The sequence below is a fragment of the Ursus arctos genome, unplaced genomic scaffold (genome assembly GCF_023065955.2).
Source record: "Ursus arctos isolate Adak ecotype North America unplaced genomic scaffold, UrsArc2.0 scaffold_27, whole genome shotgun sequence".
Lineage (NCBI taxonomy): Eukaryota > Metazoa > Chordata > Mammalia > Carnivora > Ursidae > Ursus > Ursus arctos.
This window is the reverse complement of record NW_026622952.1, coordinates 2,644,396-2,650,882: the sequence shown is the minus strand read 5'-3', so window position 1 is coordinate 2,650,882 and position 6,487 is coordinate 2,644,396.

Sequence of the window (6,487 nt, the reverse complement as noted above, 5' to 3'; positions counted from 1 at the left end):
CAGCATCCTTTCCTGATTAAAACCCTTCAGACTGTAGGGATAGAGGGTACATTCCTCAATCTCATAAAAACCATCTATGAAAAGCCTACAGCAAATATCATTCTAAATGGGGAAAAGCTGGAAGCCTTTCCCTTAAGATCAGGAACACGACAAGGATGCCCACTCTCGCCACTATTATTCAACATAGTACTAGAAGGCCTTGCAACAGCAATCAGACAACAAAAAGGGATAAAAGTATCTAAATCGGCAAAGAAGAAGTCAAACTGTCTCTCTTCGCAGATGACATGATACTCTATATGGAAAACCCAAAAGAATCCACTCCCAAACTATTAGAAGTTATAGAGCAATTCAGTAATGTGGCGGGATACAAAATCAATGCTCAGAAATCAGTTGCATTTCTATACACGAACAATGAGACTGAAGAAAGAGAAATTAGGGAATCCATCCCATTTACAATAGCACCAAAAACCATACGTTACCTTGGAATTAACTTAACCAGAGATGTAAAGGATCTATACTCTAGAAACTACAAATCACTCTTGAAAGACATTGAAGAAGACACAAAAAGATGGAAAAATATTCCATGCTCATGGATCGGAAGAATTAACATAGTTAAAATGTCCATGCTACCCAGAGCACTCTACACTTTCAATGCTATCCCGATCAAAATACCGAGGACATTTTTTCAAAGAACTGGAACAAATAGTCCTTAAATTTGTATGGAACCAGAAAAGGCCCCGAATCGCTAAGGAACTGTTGAAAAAGAAAAACAACGCTGGGGGCATCACAATGCCGGATTTCGAGCTGTACTACAAAGCTGTGATCACAAAGGCAGCATGGTACTGGCACAAAAACAGACACATAGACCAATGGAACAGAATAGAGAACCCAGAAATGGACCCTCGGCTCTTTGGGCAACTAATCTTTGACAAAGCAGGAAAAAACATCCAGTGGGAAAAAGACAGTCTCTTCAATAAATGGTTCTGGGAAAATTGGTCAGCTACATGCAAAAGAATGAAACTTGACCACTCTCTCACACCATACACAAAGGAAAACTCCAAATGGTTGAAAGACCTCCATGTGAGACAGGAATCCATCAAAATCCTAGAGAAGAACATAGGCAGCAACCTCTACGACATCGGCCAAAGCAACCTTTTTCATGATACATCTCCAAAGGCAAGAGAAACAAAAGATAAAATGAACTTGTGGGACTTCATCAAGATAAAAAGCTTCTGCACAGCCAAGGAAACAGTCAAAAAAACTAAGAGGCAGCCCACGGAATGGGAGAATATATTTGCAAATGATGCTACAGATAAAAGACTGGTATCCAAGATCTACAAAGAACTTCTCAAACTCAATACGTGAGAAACAAATAAACAAATCATAAAACAGGCAGAAGATATGAACAGACACTTTTCCAATGATGACATACAAATGGCTAACAGACACCTGAAAAATGTTCAAAATCATTAGCCATCAGGGAAATTCAAATCAAAACCACACTAAGATACCACCTTACGCCAGTTAGAATGGCAAAAATTGACAAGGCAAGAAACAACAACTGCTGGAGAGGATGTGGAGAAAGGGGATCCCTCCTACATTGTTGGTGGGAATGCAAGTTGGTACAGCCACTCTGGAAAACAGTGTGGAGGTCCCTTAAAAAGTTAAAAATTGAGCTACCCTATGACCCAGCCATTGCACTACTGGGTATTTACCCCAAAGATACAGACATAGTGAAGAGAAGGGCCATATGCACCCCAATGTTCATAGCAGCATTGTCCACGATAGCCAAATCGTGGAAAGAGCCGAGATGCCCTTCAACAGATGCCTGGATTAAGAAGTTGTGGTCCATATATACAATGGAATATTACTCAGCTATCAGAAAGAAAGAGTTCTCAACATTTGCTGCAACATGGACGGCACTGGAGGAGATAATGCTAAGTGAAATAAGTCAAGCAGAGAAAGACAATTATCATATGGTTTCTCTCATCTATGGAACATAAGAAGTAGGAAGATTGGTAGGGGAAGAAAGGGATAAAGAAAGGGCGGGTAATCAGAAGGGGGAATGAAGTATGAGAGACTATGGACTCTGAGAAACAAACTGAGGGCTACAGAGGGGAGGGGGGTGGGGAAATGGGATAGGCTGGTGATGGGTAGTGAGGAGGGCACGTATTGCATGGTGCACTGTCTGTTATACGCAACTAATGAAGCATCGAGCTTTACATCGGAAACCAGGGATGTACTGTATGGTGACTAACATAATAAAAAAAATTTAAAAAATGATCAATGATTTAAAATGATTTAAATGATTTTACGTGATTTTTAAAATGTCAATAGGATCTTTTTAAGATCTGGTAAGCTGATTCTAACAAAATATGGACATACAAAAGGCCTGGAAGGGTTAATCACTCCTAAAGAAGAAAAGCAACTTAGGAGGACTTGCTTCATTTAATAGCAAGACTTCTCATAAAGCTACAGTAATTAAGACAGGATAGATACACAGGCCAGTGCGTAAATAGTCCAGGAGAGATATACAGACCAGAATAGCCCACAGATTGATCTATGCATCTAAACGCCTGATGTCGAGCAGGGGTGGAGGAATAAACGGTGCCGAAATTGTATATTTATATGGGAAGAAAATGAAACTGTTCCCCTGACTCATGCTAGAAATGAAAATCATTCCAGGTATAATAAAGAATTAGCTATGTAAGCAAAACAATAAAGCTGTTAAAAATTACTCTACAGAGAATACTATCGTAATCTCAGGGTAGGAAAAGACTTCTTAAGCCAGGCAGAAAAAGCACTCCCCATAGAAGGAATATTACTGAACTGGATCACATTCAGAGCTCTGTTCATCAAAAGACACTATTAAGAAAGTGAAAGGGCAAGTTACGGAATGGGAGAAGATGGGTGTACTGCATGTAACTGACAGAAGACGCATCCAGAATGCATAAAGTACTCCTCCAAGTCAGTAAGAAAAAAGACAACTCAGTAGTTATACAGGGAAAAGGCTTGAACAGACACTTCGCAAAAGCAGAATTTCAGATAGCCAATAAACACATGAAAAGGTGTTTAACATAATTAAGAATTCAGCACAATGCAAAATATAACCACAAAGAGATTCCACTACACATTCACTGGGCTGACAAAAATTAAAATTGAAAATACCGGAGAAGAGAATGTGTATAACAGGAGCTCCCATATACTGCTGATGGGAGAAAAAAAAATAGTGTGGTTATTTTTGAAAACTCTTTGGCAGTATCTAGTACGGTCGAAGTTGCATCCTATCATGTAGCAATTCCCCTTCTAGGGGTATACTACGAGGAACGTCTGTGGAGACCTACACGGGATTAAATACAGCCACATTGTCTAATAAGCCCAGCTAGAAACAACCTCCATCTATGTCAACATTGGAAGGTATAAACACAGTCGGTGCGGTCCCATAATCGAATATTACACAGCCATGAAAACAAGTGAATCACAGTGACACGCGACATCAGGAACAAACCTCACCAACACGTTGAGGGAAACCAGATGCAAAATGCGTAATTCCCTTTATTGGAAGATTTAGTACATGTATTTTTAGGTTTATAAAATTATCAAGTATTTTTAGACCATCTCAACTTCTAGAAAATTATTCCATTTGTGTTACGGGCTTTTTTAAAATTCATGATCCAATTTTATTCCTGAAAGAGATTTTTAAACTTCAGGAGATAGCTATGAGGTCTTAATTAAGATTTTACGTACCGTAAACTTGGTGAAAATGTGTTCTTTTAAAAATTTTTATTATTGAAATAGAGTTGACTATTTATGATCCCAGAACGCCGGGATCACGCCCTGAGCCGAAGGCAGACGCCCAACCGCTGTGCCACCCAGGCGCCCCTCTAACTTTCTTTTAAAGAGAAAATTACACCAATCAACTCTATTAAACGTAATACATCAATTAAACAGCTAGAACTTGTACGCGGGGCCAAGCCTTAGTCCCAGCAAAGTTTTTCCTATGAATGTCTTTCTTTACTTCGTTCATAAGAAACTTTAAACTTAGGATACCAATTAAAGGGTTTTATACAAAGTTTCCAAAAATATGAGATTCTGGGGCTCAAAAAGCTAAGGCCAACTTAAATAACTTGAGAAGTGATCCGAATGGGGTGTGTCTCCCAACAATCTTTGTTTGCTCACCTTTGTACATGGATGAACTAAAAATGGTTGGTTGGTTAAAAAGAAACATGTCATCTCAGAGAATGTTTAATTTTTTTTTTGAATGTCGCTTAAATGTGGCTTTCAGAGATGTCTGTGTTTGTAGAGTTAAATGCTAGAACATTTTTTTCTTGATGACAAGAATATACTCTCACACTTGAAGTTTATTCACAGAAATCACCAAAACAATTCGCCGAGACGATCTCTGCCTAGTGTTTTAAAGAATCTCAAAAGCCAAAGCGCATCATACCCCAGGGGTTTTCCTCATTTCAGGCAGAAATCACACCTGCCACCTTTTTGAGGCTTTCTGTAATCGGCATGCTGATACTTAGGCTCCTCACTAATATAGCAAGAATCTCATTAAGCCCAATTTGTAGCTGTCATTTTGGAAAGAAAATCCATGGGCCTGTGCTGCGTTAGGTGACCACACCAGGTTCCGTAACAAACGCATCCTGCCCCTTAACAGAAATGTATTAACAAATGAGTTGAGTTTTGTTGCGGGGATTATCAGCTTTCAATTGGATGACCACACTCAAGAATTCCAGATATTTGCCGACGTTAGCTATGATACTCTGTGTGATCCTCTGAGTTCACTGACAGATATGCGTCACTTGAATTTTCAGTTTTCTTGAAAGTCACATCAAGAATATGGAGTTTGCTTCCCCACGACCTGTCATAACCTTGCTTCCTCTGTTCTGCCAAGCAGTTTTTTCTTTTCACCATGCCTTTCCATTTTCATCATCGTTGACCTGTATCTTGCACATTAAGACAAGAGGAAGGACAAAAACCGCTATGCCCTGCCCCAGCCACTACAGGGAGAACCTGAACAGCAACGGTCATCCGAAGAGCTACAATTGTCTACCTGACGGACCTCGGCGCGCAGGGGATACACGTTGTCACCATGCTACAGAGGAAGCTGGGCACCACCTGAGATGCTGAGAGAGGCACAATGGGTGCAGATGTCCTGGAACCCTAATTACTGAGTGCAGGGCAACAGATTCTGACACTAAAGCTGAGGCCAAGGCTCTTAGCAACATACATGAATTAAGTGTATTATCATTTTCCACCCACATCTACCTTCTGATATAGAGTGAAAAGGTCAGAAGGTGGACAATAGGAAATGAGAGCACCTCCCCTACTGAGATCATTCATGAGTTGGCTATACATGGTATTTCATTATTCAAATTATATTTTAAATGTAATTTAAATATAGTGGGGGTGTTAACACTTTAAAAAGTCTATCATATATTCTTTGGGTCACATGTCCTTTGTAGAAAAATCGGAATTGGGGGCGCCTGGGTAGCTCGGTCAGTTAAGCGTCTGCCTTCAGCTCAGGTCATAATCTCGAAGTCTTGGGATCGAGCCCCACATCGGGCTCCCTGCTCAGCGGGCAGCCTGCTTCTCCCTCGGCCTCTGCCTCTCCCCCTGGCTTGTGCTCTAATTAATGTAAAAAATCTTTTAAAAAAATCAGAATTGCTTTATGTTGAACTCACTTAAAGCAGGTAGTGTGCAGTAACAAAGACAAGAAGCTTGTTTTGGAGACAGTCCACTAATGATTGCATAGTACAAGTGACAGTCTTGGGTCCAAATCATGGTTACTTAAGCAAGCCAAAGACATCAAGGGAAACAAATCATTTTTTTTTTCTGGAGGTGACCCGACTGTATGGCCTAAAACCTGAATGGCATGAGACGAGAACAAATGTCTGCTGTCAGTATATTCACGGACACTTCGTAAATTCTTAACTCGGGAGAGAGTGGCAGCTAAAACTTGTACCTGCCTTACCTCCCCACCCCCAGCTGTCAGTTTCCCAAAGCTAAATCTAATTTTCTGGAGCCTGCGTCATATCCAAAATTCTAAATGAAGAGAGGCCAAGTACAACAACTCAGAAAACATCAAAAAAGATCATTAATGTTCAGGACCTTGATTTCTGGCAAATCTTCCTCGAGGACATAATCAGGTAAGCTGAGATGAGCAAACTGCTTTGTTCCAGTTCTAGGAGCTATTTGTTAACGCAACTGCATTTCCATTCTTTGGTTGAGTGAGTTACAGTCCCTTTAGGTTTTTCAAATGGACTTCCCTCAAAAATCCAAAATGAGGTTATGATACCATTTTCACTGGAAGAGGAAAAACTATACTGTCAGCATTTAAACACACATATGAGCAAAGACTGGCATTTCAAAGTAAAGGCCATGAACTGATACTTGCTGTATAAAGAGGAATGTGAAAAAGGCTAATATTTATCAAGAACTGGAGAGTTTGAAATATTTGGGAGAAAAATTTCACATGCAA